Below are 17,081 nucleotides of genomic sequence, written 5' to 3'. Positions count from 1 at the left end.
AACGCTTATTTCTCCTTACCAGATTCACCTAGACTCAAAATTCTTTCATCATATTAATCTCTACATTCAGATGCATCTTTTTCACCCTGGTCTTATGCTCTAAAAATGTTTACTTTTGCCACAATTTCAGAGAAAAGCCAAACATCATAAAAAGTTTCACAGGCTTCAAAAATTATCAAATCTTCACCAAAATTCTCACAGACAATGTTTAGACAAAGCCTCACAAAAGTTATCAAAAGAATTTGGATACGTTGTTCCATTTCAGAGATATAGGCCAATAAAGTTCGACCACTCAGCCCATTTCTCCTATATCACCTATATTCCTATATGAGTAAATTTTTTTTCTTGGATAACAACCATACAACCATCATTAGGTGGATACCATTAACAGTGCACATTTTCAGATATGTACTCTTTTTTATAAAGCCCTTAATTCTATTGTCAAATGTATGCTAGGAATTTTCTTGATGTTGTGTGTTTGCCAACACACATTTTCACCATTTGAATGTGACTGCTCAATGTATATGATTGTCAGTGGCTGAGTGGGATAATGCCTAGTGCTGGTGTTTGTTAGGTTGAGAGTTCGAATCCTGCTAGAGCTTTAGGCTCAAGATGCACATGCTATTGGTTATTGAAGATTCACACTATTGAACAGCACCTGAATGACATCAGACAATTAACATTCACACTCATTAGTTGCCAAGAATCAGAATGCCGACACACTCTATGACATATAGGGGAACTTCTTTGTTTACTATTTTTCCTTCATCATTAAGTCTATCATATTTATATTTCATCCATTACTGTTCTTCTCTATAAATGTCTAATTGCCCCAGAATATCCAAAAGTTTTCAGGTGTACTCTTTCAGGAAAGCCCTTCATTTTATTGTCAAATGTATACTTGGAGTTTTTCTTGTGTGTTTACCAACACACATTTTCACCATGTGAATGTGACTGGCAAAGATGTAGGATTGACAGTGGCTTAGTGGGATAATGTCTAGTGCTGGTCATCCTTATGTTGAGTGTTCAAATCCCACCTGAAGCATTAGTGTTAAAATACTGTTGGGTTGTGGAGGTTAGCATACTAGAATAGAATGCTGTTGGGTTGTGGAGGTTAGCACACTATAACATTACAGCATTACAGCTACTTGTCAATATGGACTTGTAGTGCAAGGCAAGTATAACTGTATAATTATACGCTGTTTATCTTATTGACTCCGACACAGAACCCACCACCACAAATACAATTCAATTCTGTGGGAAACACTGCCTTCCATTATCAAACCCTTCATCTTATCCACAACAAATAAATAGTCCTGTAGAATCAAGTATTGTTAGAATACTGTTGGGTTGTGAAGGTTAGCACACTATAATGTTACAGCACAGGGTAATCCTAATTTTATGCATCACATTTATTCCAATCCAACTCAAAAGTTTTGAACGACACAAAGTGAAGGTTTTATCCAGATCAAAACCAAGAATAGATTATGTGATCTAATCCAATTTCAGGATCCTTGTTTCCCTTTGAACAACCCATTTTCAAGATTTGATCCAATCCGACAGCTGAAATCCGGTAACTGAAATCCGATAACCGAAATCCGATCACGTTTCTTTTGAACAATTGTGCCCAAACAATCAAAGCATATGTAAAACTAAAAAGCTATGCCATCATGTTCGTTTTGCTCGGACCCCGTAAATCACCGCTTGCGGTTATATTTATTATTACACATCTTTCCGCTGCCATTGAAGTCTATGGCAGCCCATAGAACCGTACAGTAAAAAGTTTTGAAATTTGGCACATTCATTCCATACATTCCCATATTCCATTTCACAAATTTTCAAGTCTGAACCCCAGGCAGTCTAGCGCCACCAATGGGTCAAAGTTGGCGTTGCATCCATGCACTTAACTTTTGAACCGTATGTCCAATTTTGAACATTGATAAATAGTTGGAACCCCTTGACGGACCTGAGTTCAATGACTCCTATTACGTTACTTTCCGCCATATTGTACCTCCGCCATATTGGATTTCATCAAAAACACTTAAAAGTTTTCATAGGTCACAAACTTCATCCAATTTTCACGAAACTTGACACAGATGATCTTCAGACCATGTCTCATAATTGCATTGCCTTTGACACCCATACTCACAACTGGTCGCCAGTCACGACCAATCAAAATTGGCGGCGAAGCCGCCAAACAGGAAGTGAAATCAGATCTCGGCAAGGCTTTCACATATCAAAACCAAACTCACTACATGGGCTCAGGACCCAATTAGGAGGAGGCTCAATAAATTTCATGACTTTTGACCTACAGGTGGCGCTATAATTAAAAAAACTACGTTTTGGCCTGTATGGGGTGATGTGTTTGAAATTAAAACATATTAGTGATCTCTGTTAATACTTTGGGAGGTCCTTAGGCTGTCCCATATCAACTTTTGACATTAACATAATTGATTGGACCGCCATATTGGATTTCATCAAAAACACTTAAAAGTTTTCACAGGTCACAAACTTCATCCAATTTTCACGAAACTTGACACAGATGATCTTCAGACCATGTCTCATAATTGCATTGCATTTCACACCCATACTCACAAATGGTCGCCAGTCACGACCAATCAAAATTGGTGGCGAAGCCGCCAAAGAGGAAGTGAACTCAGATTTCGGCAAGGCTTTCACATATCAAAACCAAACTCGGTACATGGGCTCAGGACCCAATTAGGAGAATGCTCAATAAATTTGATGACTTTTGACCTACAGGTGGCGCTATAATTAATAAAAGTACGTTTTGGCCTCTATGGGGTGATGTGTTTGAAATTAAAACATATTAGTTATCTCTGTTAATACTTTGGGAGGGCCTTAGGCTGACACATATCAACTTTTGACATTAACATAATTGATTGGACCGCCATATTGGATTAAATCAAAAACCTTTAAAAGTTTTCACAGGTCACAAATTTCATCCATTTTTCACGAAACTTGGCACAGATGATCTTCAGACCATGTCTCACAAACGCATTGCTTTTTTGACCTTTATTCAAAACAGGTCGGCCGTGACGACCAATCAAAATTGAAAAGCCACCAATCAGGAAGTGAACTGTTATCTCAGCCAAGATTTCATGTATCAAAACCAAACTCGGTACATGGGCTCAGGACCCAATTAGGAGAAGGCTCAATAAATTTGGCGACTTTTGACCACTATGGGGGCGCTATAATCACAGGAAGTAGGCTCATATCTCAGCAACACTTTCACATATCAAAACCAAACTTGGTATATGGACTTGGAACTCCTCCCTGAGGACACACAATCAATTTGGTGACCTTCGACCACTAGGGGGGCGCTAGAGTTACAGGAAGTTAGCTCCTATCTCAGCAACGCTTTCACATATCAAAACCAAACTTGGTTCATAGACTTGGGACCCCATCCTGAGGACACACAAAACATTTGGTGTACTTTGACCACTAGAGGCGCTATAATTAGCAATACTTTCTCGTATCAACCTCAAACTTGGTACGTGGACTCGTGGTCACAACCTGAGGACGCACAATACATTTGGTGACTTTTGACCACTAGGGGTGCTATAATTAGCAAGACTTTCTCGTATCAACACCAAACTTGGTACGTGGACTCATGAACACATCCTGAATAGCTACAATACATTTGGTGTCTTTTGACCACTAGGGAAAACTATGACATGAATTAGGCTCATATCTTACTAACGCTTTCATGGATTGAAACCAAACTTTGTACATGGACTCAAGACCCAATCCCAATCCAATCCAGTCCAATTCAATCCAATCCAATCCAATCAACAATCACATGAAGTAGGCTCACATCTCAGCAATCCCAATCTAATCCAGTCCAATTCAATCCAATCCAATCAACAATCACTTGAAGTAGGCTCATACCTCAGCAATCCCAATCCAATCCAGTCCATTCCAATCCAATCCAGTCTTGTCCAATTCAGTCCAGTCCAATCCCAATCCAATCCAATCCAGTCCATCCCAATCCAATCCAGTCCAGTCCAATTCAATCCAATCCAATCCAATCAACAGTCACATGAAGTAAGATCATATCTCAGTAATCCCAATCCAGTCCAATCAAATCCAATCCATTCAAGTCCAATCCATTCCAATCCAGTCCAGTACAATCCAATCCAGTCCAATTCCATCCAATCCAATCAACGATCACATAAAGTAGTCTCATATCTCAGCAATCCCAATCCAGTCCAATCAAATCCAATCCAACCCAGTCCATTACAATCCAATCCAGTCTTGTCCAATTCAGTCCAGTCCAATCCCAATCCAATCCAATCCAGTCCAATTCAATCCAATCCAATCCAATCCAATCCAATCAACAATCACATGAAGTAAGATCATATCTCAGTAATCCCAATCCAGTCCAATCAAATCCAATCCATTCAAGTCCAATCCAGTCCAATCCATTCCAATCCAGTCCAGTACAATCCAATCCAGTCCAATTCCATCCAATCCAATCAACGATCACATGAAGTAGTCTCATATCTCAGCAATCCCAATCCAGTCCAATCAAATCCAATCCAATCCAGTCCAGTCCAGTCCAATCAAGTCCAGTCCAGTCCAGTCCAGTCCAGTCCATTCCATTCCAATCCAATCCTGTCCAATTCAGTCCAGTCCAATCCCAATCCATTTCAATCCAGTCCAATTCAATCCAATCCAATCAACAATCACTTGAAGTAGGCTCATATCTCAGCAATCCCAATCCAATCCAATCCAGTCCATTCCAATCCAATCCTGTCCAGTCCAGTCCAGTCCAGTCCAGTCCAGTCCAATCCAATCCAATCCAATCTAATCCAGTCCAATTCAATCCAATGCAATGCAATGCAATTCAGTCCAGTCCAGTCTAGTCCAGTAAAGACCAGTCCAGTCCATTCCATTCCATTCCATTCCAATCCAATCCTGTCCAATTCAGTCCAGTCCAATCCCAACTTCTGCTTATTTGCTTGGCCCCCACATTGCTGCTTGCAGCTATATTTATTATTTAACATCTTTCCTCTGCCATTGGAGTCTATGGCAGCCCATAGAACCGTCTGGTGAAAAGTTGTGAAATTTGGCACACTGATTGGGGACTCACCAATATTTTATTTCACCAAGTTTTATGCCTCCCTGTTGAACCCTCTAGCGCCACCAACAGGCCAAAGTTGGACGTGCGTTCACGCACGTAACTTTTGACCCGTTTGCCCGATTGTCAAAAATGTGGTATCGTTGGAATCCTTGGACCAAGCCGAGGTCAACGCACTCTATGACGTCAATTTCCGCCATGATGGATTTTCCGCCATTTTGGATTTTATCAAAAACCTTTAAAAAGTTTCACGCCTCACATAGTTTGTCCGATTTTCACGAAACTTAGCACATAACATCTTCAGACCAAGCCGCACAAAAGTTATCGATTTTCATCTTCGGAACTAAAACCGTTTTCCCGGAACAGCCAAACGAAATATGCGGCGAAGCCGCCAAACAGGAAGTGAGCTCATATCTCAGCAACCCTTTCATCTGTCATAACCAAACTTAGTACATGGACTTATAACCCCATCAGTAGGGCACTCAAAAAATCTGGTGACCTTTGACCTCTAGGGGGCGCTGTAATTAAGAAATATGCCTATTGGCCTGTAGCTGCTGTTGTGCTTAGAATTAAAACGCACTAGTGGTGTCTGACAATACTGTGGAAGGTCCTTAGGCCGACCCAAGCCAACTTGTGATGTCATCGTAATTGATTTGGTCGCCATATTGGATTTAATCAAAAACATGAATAATTATTCGCAAGTCACAAATTTCAGCTGATCCACACCAAAATTGGCAGAGACCATCTTCAGACCATGCCTTATCAGTGTATTTTTTTCTGGAACAATTGACAGAAGCGTTCGCCTGTAACAGCCAATCGAAATTTGCGGCGAAGCCGCCAAACAGGAAGTGAGCTCATATCTCAGCAACGCTTTCATGTATCAAAACCAAACTTAGTACATGGTCCTCAGGACCCACCAGGAGGACGATCAAGAAATTTGGTGACCTTTGACCTCTAGGGGGCTCTGTAATTGGCAAAAATGTATTTTGGCCTGTAGTTGCTGCATTATTCTGCAATGGAGGTCAATGGCAGCCCATAGAACCGTCTGGTTCATCCTGATGATGCACAAATAATTTGGTGACCTTTGACCTCTATGGGGGCATTGATATCACAGCAAGCATGATCATATCTCAATCGATCTTTTATTTTTGATGTGAAACTGATACAGCGAGTTCCGTTCAATTAATTCTAATGCGTGCGTGCATGGGTGGGGCAGGGTGGGACGGGCAGGGGCGATTGTGGCGGTGAGTTGGCTGGGTGAGGGGGCGGCGACACTCAGCCCTGGTTCAGCCACACAAAATCAGTTATGTTTTGATGTGAAACTTGACCTTGTAACTCAGCCAATCTTGGGTTGTTTTACATGGAACTTGCTGTGACTGCTTAATTTTATATGCCTGATGCAACGGCATTGAGTTACATGGCAAATCTGGCCTGCTGAACTGCCTGCTTGGCCCCCACATTGCTGCTTGCAGCTATATTTGGGGGCCAAGCAGCGAAGCTGCGAGGCAACCCTTAGTGATTCTATGAATTCTTATTATTAGGGGTCCGAGCAGCGTAGCTGCAGGAACCCTATTGTTTCTGTACCGTTCATTTTTTGGCCAAAATTCTGTAAAAGTCATACTGCAGCCTAAACCGTAACTCCAAAACTCTTGAAATTTTCAGGTATGGTTACCAGTACCCCCCTCTACCCATAACCCAAAATTTGGGGTACTGCACCCAAAGGTGGCGCTATTGAAAAAAAAAGTTAATTATGCTTATTTCTCCTTACCAGATTCACCTAGACTCAAAATTCTTTCATCATATTAATCTCTACATTCAGATGCATCTTTTTCACCCTGGTCTTATGCTCTAAAAATGTTTACTTTTGCCACAATTTCAGAGAAAAGCCAAACATCATAAAAAGTTTCACAGGCTTCAAAAATTATCAAATCTTCACCAAAATTCTCACAGACAATGTTTAGACAAAGCCTCACAAAAGTTATCAAAATAATTTGGATATGTTGTTCCATTTCAGAGATATAGGCCAATAAAGTTTGACCACTCAGCCTATTTATCCTATATCACCTATATTCCTATATGAGTATTTTTTTTTCTTGGATAACAAGCATACAGCCATCATTAGGTGGATACCATTAACAATGCACATTTTCAGATCTGTACTCTTTTTTATAAAGCCCTTAATTCTATTGTCAAATGTATGCTAGGAATTTTCTTGATGTTGTGTGTTTGTCAACACACATTTTCACCATGTGAATGTGACTACCCAATATGTAGGATTGTCAGTGGCTCAGTGGGATAATGCAGAGTGCTGGTGTTTGTTAGGTTGAGAGTTCGAATCCTGGTAGAGCTTTAGGCTCAACCTGCATATGCTATTGGTTATTGAAGATTCACACCATTGAACAGCACCTGAATGACATCAGGCAATCAACTTACACAGTCATTAGTTGCCAAGAATCAGAATGCTGAGACACTGACATTTAGGGGAACTTCTTTGTTTACTATGTTTCCTTCATCATTAAGTCTATCATATTTATATTTCATCCATTAGTGTTCTTCTCTACAAATGTCTAATTGCCCCAGAATATCCAAAAGTTTTCAGGTGTACTCTTTCAGGAAAGCCCTTCATTTTATTGTCAAATGTATACTTGGAGTTTTTCTTGTGTGTTTACAAACACACATTTTCACCATTTGAATGTGACTGCTGAATGTGTATGATTGTCAGTGGCAGAGTGGGATAATGCCTAGTGCTGGTGTTTGTTAGGTTGAGAGTTCGAATCCTGCAAGAGCTTTATGCTCAATATGCACATCCTATTGGTTATTGAAGATTCACACCATTGAACAGCACCTGAATGACATCAGGCAATTGACATTCACACTCATTAGTTGCCAAGAATCAGAATGCCGACACACTCTATGGCATATAGGGGAACTTCTTTGTTTACTATTTTTCCTTCATCACTAAGTCTATCATATTTATATTTCATCCATTACTGTTCTTCTCTATAAATGTCTAATTGCCCCAGAATATCCAAAAGTTTTCAGGTGTACTTTTTCAGGAAAGCCCTTCATTTTATTGTCAAATGTATACTTGGAGTTTTTCTTGTGTGTTTACCAACACACATTTTCACCATGTGAATGTGACTACCCAATATGTAGGATTGTCAGTGGCTCAGTGGGATAATGCCTAGTGCTGGTGTTTGTTAGGTTGAGGGTTCGAATCCCCGGTAGTGCTTTAGGCTCTAGCTCGAATACTATTGGTTATTGAAGATTCACACCATTGAACAGCACCTGAATGACATCAGGCAATCAACATACACAGTCATTAGTTGCCAAGAATCAGAATGCCGAGACACGACATTTAGGGGAACTTCTTTGTTTACTATTTTTCCTTCATCATTAAGTCTATCATATTTATATTTCATCTATTAGTGTTCATCTCTACAAATGTCTAATTGCCCCTCCATGTTTGGAGTTTTTCTTGTTGTGTGTTTACCAATACACACTTTCACCATGTGAATGTGACTGGCCAACATGTAGGATTGACAGTGGCTCAGTGGGATAATGCCTTGTACTGGTGATCCTTAGGTTGAGAGTTCAAATCCCACTTGCAGCATTAGTGGGTTGTGGATGTTAGCATACTACAATAGAATGCTGTTGGGTTGTGGAGGTTAACACACTATGACATTACAGCTACTTGTCAATATGGACTTGTAGTGCAAGGCAAGTATTACTGTATAATTATAAGCTGTAGCCTATAATTATTTGTTATTCTTATAATATTTGTCATTTCTTATACATATTTAGTCGGCTCTTCCACTTGACAGAACAACTCTATATCGGTTAAGGATGTCACGCATGAAACAATGCTGCAGAAACACGAAAATACGACTTTGAGTTTAGTAGGCTATAATTTTCAGTTCCTGTTTATCTATTGCACAATGGGTAATAATTTAAAGGAATCGTGTTGCAGTCTTGTAAATAGTGACCCTGCAAGATCCCTAGTCATTGCAAAATCATAGTCTGTGAATTAAAACTCTACTACTTGTCTTTAGATGTAAGAGGGTCTGAGACTGTAGTCTTTCAAAAATCTTTTCCAAATCTTTGCAAATCTTTCCAAAGTTTACCTGCTGGGAAACCCTGTAGCTCCGGAGCAGGGGCTCAGACCAGGATAAATTGTTTGCTCGCCCTCAGTTCGCTCTTTTGTTCATCTCAACCCAGCACTCCAGTGTGTCCTGCTCTGTGTGCGTCTTTGAGTTAACGTAAGTCATCACTTTAATCACCCTCACTATGACTTTTGTGATGTTTATCAGTTTGTAGAGTAGCTCTGCCATCATGTGTAAAGTTAAGGTCTTTGTTTGTTGGTTTGGTGTGTTGGAGTCCCATGTGAGAGATGATTAGGTGATGTTGGTTGACTTGGGATGTCAAGTATTGTTTAGTTGTACCTTATATAGCCATATGATTTCAGTTTATTGTTCAAATGTCAATTGGTTTGTTTGTGAGTTGGGATCTGTACTGATTTACCCCATTTCACTGATTACTCCATTTTCTGTTTGTTTCCTCTTTGATGCAGCACACATACAAGTAAAGAACAAAAGAACAGATGAATTGAAACTCAAATAAAGTTAACTTGTGTTGCACCGAAACCTGCCATCTCCGTGTCATCACTCCATACCATTGAGCCTTCTGACCGAGGCTCTGCCTGCTCGCCACACACTCACTCTACCTCGACCCACATCGCCCCCTACAGTTCCTTCAGTTGGGTTGTGGAGGTTAGCATACTAGAATAGAATACTGTTAAGAATACTGTTGGGTTGTGGAGGTTGGCACACTATAACGTTACAGCTGCTAGTCAGGACTTGTCGTGAAAGGCAAGTATAACTGTATAATTAAGTGTGCTTGCAAGCACACTTATTGTTCTTAAGTTTTATTAGGGGTCCGAGCAGCGTAGCTCAGAATTTTGATATTTTGTTCCATTTCAGAGATGTAGGCCAATAAAGTTAGACCACTTAGGCCTTTTTTTCTAGATCACCTATATTCCTATATGAGTATTTTTTTTCTTGAATAACAACCATACAACCATCATTAGGTGGATACCATTAACAATGCACATTTTCAGATCTGTACTCTTTTTTTATAAAGCCCTTAATTCTACTGTCAAATGTATGCTAGGAATTTTCTTGATGTTGTGTGTTTGCCAACACACATTTTCACCATGTGAATGTGACTGCCTAATATGTAGGATTGTCAGTGGCTCAGTGGGATAATGCCTAGTGCTGGTGTTTGTTAGGGTTGAGAGTTCGCATCCTGCTAGAGCTTTAGGCTCAAGATGCACATGCTATTGGTTATTGAAGATTCACACCATTGAACAGCACCTGAATGACATCAGGCAATTAACATTCACACTCATTAGTTGCCAAGAATCAGAATGCTGACACACTCTATGGCATATAGGGGAACTTCTTTGTTTACTATTTTTCCTTCATCATTAAGTCTATCGTATTTATATTTCATCCATTACTGTTCTTCTCTACAAATGTCTAATTGCCCCAGAATATCCAAAAGTTTTCAGGTGTACTCTTTCAGGAAAGCCCTTCATTTTATTGTCAAATGTATACTTGGAGTTTTTCTTGTGTGTACCAACACACATTTTCACCATTTGAATGTGACTGCTCAATGTGTATGATTGTCAGTGGCTGAGTGGGATAATGCCTAGTGCTGGTGTTTGTTAGGTTGAGAGTTCGAATCCTGCTAGAGCTTGAGGCTCAAGATGCACATGCTATTGGTTATTGAAGATTGACACCATTGAACAGCACCTGAATGACATCAGGCAATTAACATTCACACTCATTAGTTGCCAAGAATCAGAATGCTGACACACTCTATGACATATAGGGGAACTTCTTTGTTTACTATTTTTCCTTCATCATTAAGTCTATCATATTTATATTTCATCCATTACTGTTCTTCTCTATAAATGTCTAATTGCCCCAGAATATTCAAAAGTTTTCAGGTGTACTCTTTCAGGAAAGCCCTTCATTTTATTGTCAAATGTATACTTGGAGTTTTTCTTGTGTGTTTACCAATACACATTTTCACCATGTGAATGTGACTGGCAAAGATGTAGGATTGACAGTGGCTTAGTGGGATAATGCCTTGTACTGGTCATCCTTAGGTTGAGAGTTCAAATCCCACCTGAAGCATTAGTGTTCAAATACTGTTGGGTTGTGGAGGTTAGCATACTAGAATAGATTGTTGTGGAGGTTAGCACACTATAACATTACAGCATTACAGCTACTTGTCAATATGGACTTTTAGTGCAAGGCAAGTATAACTGTATAATTATAGGCTATTTATCTTATTGACTCCAACACAGAACCCACCACCACAAATGCAATTCAATTCTGTGGGAAACACTGCCTTCCATTATCAAACCCTTCATCTTATCCACAACAAATAAATAGTCCTGTAGAATCAAGTATTGTTAGAATACTCTTGGGTTGTGGAGGTTAGCACGCTATAACGTTACAGCACAGGGTAATCCTAATTTTATGGATCGATCAAATTTATTCCAATCTAACTCAAAAGTTTTGAACAACACAAAGGTTTTATCCAGATCAAAACCAAGAATAGATTATGTGATCTAATCCAATTTCAGGATCCTTGTTTCCTTTTGAACAACCCATTTTCAAGATTTGATCCAATCCGATAGCCGAAATCCGGTAACTGAAATCCGATCACCGAAATCCGATCACATTTCTTTTGAACAATTGTGCCCAAACAATCAAAGCATATGTAAAACTAAAAAGCTATGCTACCTCATGTTTGTTTTGCTCGGACCCCGTAAATCACCGCTTGCGGTTATATTTAGGGGTCCGAGCAGCGTAGCTGCAGGAACCCTATTGTTTCTGTACCGTTCATTTTTTGGCCAAAATTCTGTAAAAGTCATACTGCAGCCTAAACCGTAACTCCAAAACTCTTGAAATGTTCAGGTATGGTTACCAGTACCCCCCTCTACCCATAACCCAAAATTTGGGGTACTGCACCCAAAGGTGGCGCTATTGGAAAAAAAAGTTAATTATGCTTATTTCTCCTTACCAGATTCACCTAGACTCAAAATTCTTTCAGAATATTAATCTCTAAACTCAGATGCATCTTTTTGGCCCTGGTCTTATAGTCTACAAATGTTTACTTTTTCCACAATTTCATGGAAAAGCCAAACATTATAAAAAGTTTCACACTCTTCAAAAATAATCGAATCTTCACCAAAATTCTCACAGACAATGTTTAGACCAAGCCTCACAAAAGTTATCGCTCAGAATTTTGATATTTTGTTCCATTTCATAGATATAGGCCAATAAAGTTAGACCACTTAGGCCTTTTTTCCTAGATCACCTATATTCCTATAAACCGTAAGTCCTAGAAACTTGACATTTTCAAGTATTGTTACCAGTACCCCCCACTACCCATAACCCAAATTTGGGGTACTGCACCCAAAGGTGGCGCTCTTGTCAAAAACGCTTATTTCTCCTTACCAGAATCACCTAGACTCAAAATTCTTTCATCATATTAATCTCTACATTCAGATGCATCTTTTTCACCCTGGTCTTATGCTCTAAAAATTTTTACTTTTGCCACAATTTCAGAGAAAAGCCAAACATCATAAAAAGTTTCACAGGCTTCAAAAATTATCAAATCTTCACCAAAATTCTCACAGACAATGTTTAGACAAAGCCTCACAAAAGTTATCAAAAGAATTTGGATACGTTGTTCCATTTCAGAGATATAGGCCAATAAAGTTCGACCACTCAGCCCATTTCTCCTATATCACCTATATTCCTATATGAGTAATTTTTTTTTCTTGGATAACAACCATACAACCATCATTAGGTGGATACCATTAACAGTGCACATTTTCAGATATGTACTCTTTTTTATAAAGCCCTTAATTCTATTGTCAAATGTATGCTAGGAATTCTTGATGTTGTGTGTTTGCCAACACACATTTTCACCATTTGAATGTGACTGCTCAATGTGTATGATTGTCAGTGGCTGAGTGGGATAATGCCTAGTGCTGGTGTTTGTTAGGTTGAGAGTTCGAATCCTGCTAGAGCTTTAGGCTCAAGATGCACATGCTATTGGTTATTGAAGATTCACACTATTGAACAGCACCTGAATGACATCAGACAATTAACATTCACACTCATTAGTTGCCAAGAATCAGAATGCCGACACACTCTATGACATATAGGGGAACTTCTTTGTTTACTATTTTTCCTTCATCATTAAGTCTATCATATTTATATTTCATCCATTACTGTTCTTCTCTATAAATGTCTAATTGCCCCAGAATATCCAAAAGTTTTCAGGTGTACTTTTTCAGGAAAGCCCTTCATTTTATTGTCAAATATATACTTGGAGTTTTTCTTGTGTGTTTACCAACACACATTTTCACCATTTGAATGTGACTGCTGAATGTGTATGATTGTCAGTGGCAGAGTGGGATAATGCCTAGTGCTGGTGTTTGTTAGGTTGAGAGTTCGAATCCTGCTAGAGCTTTAGGCTCAAGATGCACATGCTATTGGTTATTGAAGATTCACACTATTGAACAGCACCTGAATGACATCAGACAATTAACATTCACAGTCATTAGTTGCCAAGAATCAGAATGCCGACACACTCTATGACATATAGGGGAACTTCTTTGTTTACTATTTTTCCTTCATCATTAAGTCTATCATATTTATATTTCATCCATTACTGTTCTTCTCTATAAATGTCTAATTGCCCCAGAATATCCAAAAGTTTTCAGGTGTACTTTTTCAGGAAAGCCCTTCATTTTATTGTCAAATATATACTTGGAGTTTTTCTTGTGTGTTTACCAACACACATTTTCACCATGTGAATGTGACTACCCAATATGTAGGATTGCCAGTGGCTCAGTGGGATAATGCCTAGTGCTGGTGTTTGTTAGGTTGAGGGTTCGAATCCCCGGTAGTGCTTTAGGCTCTAGCTCGAATACTATTGGTTATTGAAGATTCACACAATAGACCTCTGAAGTTCGCCTACAAAAAAGAACCAAAACGGCCATCTTTGCCCATATAAGGAGATCCGGTTGTTAATTGAAGCTAACTACCTATGGCAAGTTGCATTGCAGGTTAGCTCTGGGGTAGCAAAAATCTAAGTGAGCCGCCTTCACGTACCGGAGATCACAGTATCCACTCGAAGGCAGAGGACAAAAGTGTGTTCAGGAAAACGTCTGCATTTCAGACTTTTTCTTCCCCGCTAGAGTTTAACAGGTGCGATAATTCAAAATCCCCATGTTATTTTCCCATAGGAAAAATCGCCAGATACCGGATGTCAAAGATGGCTGCTTTTTTGTAGGCAAACTTAAGAGGTCTATTGAACAGCACCTGAATGACATCAGGCAATCAACATTCACACTCATCAGTTGCCAAGAATCAGAATGCCGAGACACTCTATGACATTCAGGGGAACTTCTTTGTTTACTATTTTTCCTTCATCATTAAGTCTATCATATTTATATTTAATCTATTAGTGTTCATCTCTACAAATGTCTAATCGCCCCTCCATGCTTGGAGTTTTTCTTGTGTGTTTACCAATACACATTTTCACCATGTGAATATGACTGGCCAACATGTAGGATTGACAGTGGCACAGTGGCTCAGTGGGATAATGCCTTGTACTGGTGATCCTTAGGTTGAGAGTTCAAATCCCACTTGAAGCATTAGTGGGTTGTGGATGTGAGCATACTACAATTGAATGCTGTTGGGTTGTGGAGGATAACACACTACACACATTACAGCTACTTGTCAATATGGACTTGTAGTGCAAGGCAAGTATTACTGTATAATTATAAGCTGTAGCCTATAATTATTTGTTATTCTTATAATATTTGTCATTTCTTATACATATTTAGTCGGCTCTTCCACTTGACAGAACAACTCTATATCGGCTAAGGATGTCACGCATGAAACAATGCTGCAGAAACACGAAAATACGACTTTGAGTTTAGTAGGCTATAATTTTCAGTTCCTGTTTATCTATTGCACAATGGGTAATAATTTAAAGGAATCATGTTGCAGTCTTGTAAATGGTGACCCTGCAAGATCCCTAGTCATTGCAAAATCATAGTCTGTGACTTAAAACTCTACTACTTGTCTTTAGATGTGAGAGGGTCTGAGACTGTAGTCTTTCAAAAATCTTTTCCAAATCTTTGCAAATCTTTCCAAAGTTTACCCGCTGGGAAACCCTGTAGCTCCGGAGCAGGGGCTCAGACCAGGATAAATTGTTTGCTCGCCCTCAGTTCGCTCTTTTGTTCATCTCAACCCAGCACTCCAGTGTCTCCTGCTCTGTGTGCGTCTTTGAGTTAACGTAAGTCATCACTTTAATCACCCTCACTATGACTTTTGTGATGTTTATCAGTTTGTAGAGTAGCTCTGCCATCATGTGTAAAGTTAAGGTCTTTGTTTGTTGGTTTGGTGTGTTGGAGTCCCATGTGAGAGATGATTAGGTGATGTTGGTTGACTTGGGATGTCAAGTATTGTTTAGTTGTACCTTATATAGCCATATGATTTCAGTTTATTGTTCAAATGTCAATTGGTTTGTTTGTGAGTTGGGATCTGTACTGATTTACCCCATTTCACTGATTACTCCATTTTCTGTTTGTTTCCTCTTTGATGCAGCACACATACAAGTAAAGAACAAAAGAACAGATGAATTGAAACTCAAATAAAGTTAACTTGTGTTGCACCGAAACCTGCCATCTCCGTGTCATCACTCCATACCATTGAGCCTTCTGAGTCACACCATTGAACAGCACCTGAATGACATCAGGCAATTAACATTCACACTCATTACACACTGCTGGTGTTTGTTAGGTTGAGAGTTCGAATCCTGCTAGAGCTTGAAGCTCAAGATGCACATGCTATTGGTTATTGAAGATTCACACTATTGAACAGCACCTGAATGACATCAGGCAATTAACATTCACACTCATTAGTTGCCAAGAATCAGAATGCCGACACACTCTATGACATATAGGGGAACTTCTTTGTTTACTATTTTTCCTTCATCATTAAGTCTATCATATTTATATTTCATCCATTACTGTTCTTCTCTATAAATGTCTAATTGCCCCAGAATATCCAAAAGTTTTCAGGTGTACTTTTTCAGGAAAGCCCTTCATTTTATTGTCAAATATATACTTGGAGTTTTTCTTGTGTGTTTACCAACACACATTTTCACCATGTGAATGTGACTACCCAATATGTAGGATTGCCAGTGGCTCAGTGGGATAATGCCTAGTGCTGGTGTTTGTTAGGTTGAGGGTTCGAATCCCCGGTAGTGCTTTAGGCTCTAGCTCGAATACTATTGGTTATTGAAGATTCACACAATAGACCTCTGAAGTTCGCCTACAAAAAAGAACCAAAACGGCCATCTTTGCCCATATAAGGAGATCCGGTTGTTAATTGAAGCTAACTACCTATGGCAAGTTGCATTGCAGGTTAGCTCTGGGGTAGCAAAAATCTAAGTGAGCCGCCTTCACGTACCGGAGATCACAGTATCCACTCGAAGGCAGAGGACAAAAGTGTGTTCAGGAAAACGTCTGCATTTCAGACTTTTTCTTCCCCGCTAGAGTTTAACAGGTGCGATAATTCAAAATCCCCATGTTATTTTCCCATAGGAAAAATCGCCAGATACCGGATGTCAAAGATGGCTGCTTTTTTGTAGGCAAACTTAAGAGGTCTATTGAACAGCACCTGAATGACATCAGGCAATCAACATTCACACTCATCAGTTGCCAAGAATCAGAATGCCGAGACACTCTATGACATTCAGGGGAACTTCTTTGTTTACTATTTTTCCTTCATCATTAAGTCTATCATATTTATATTTAATCTATTAGTGTTCATCTCTACAAATGTCTAATCGCCCCTCCATGCTTGGAGTTTTTCTTGTG

The sequence above is a fragment of the Alosa pseudoharengus genome, unplaced genomic scaffold, assembly GCF_046254945.1.
Source record: "Alosa pseudoharengus isolate Yale_2024_CS ecotype anadromous, Long Island Sound unplaced genomic scaffold, YU_APseudo_1.1 YU_APseudo_1.1_scf_45, whole genome shotgun sequence".
Classification (NCBI taxonomy): Eukaryota; Metazoa; Chordata; class Actinopteri; order Clupeiformes; family Clupeidae; genus Alosa; species Alosa pseudoharengus.
The sequence above is the reverse complement of the archived record's forward strand: the minus strand, read 5'-3'. Positions refer to the sequence as shown.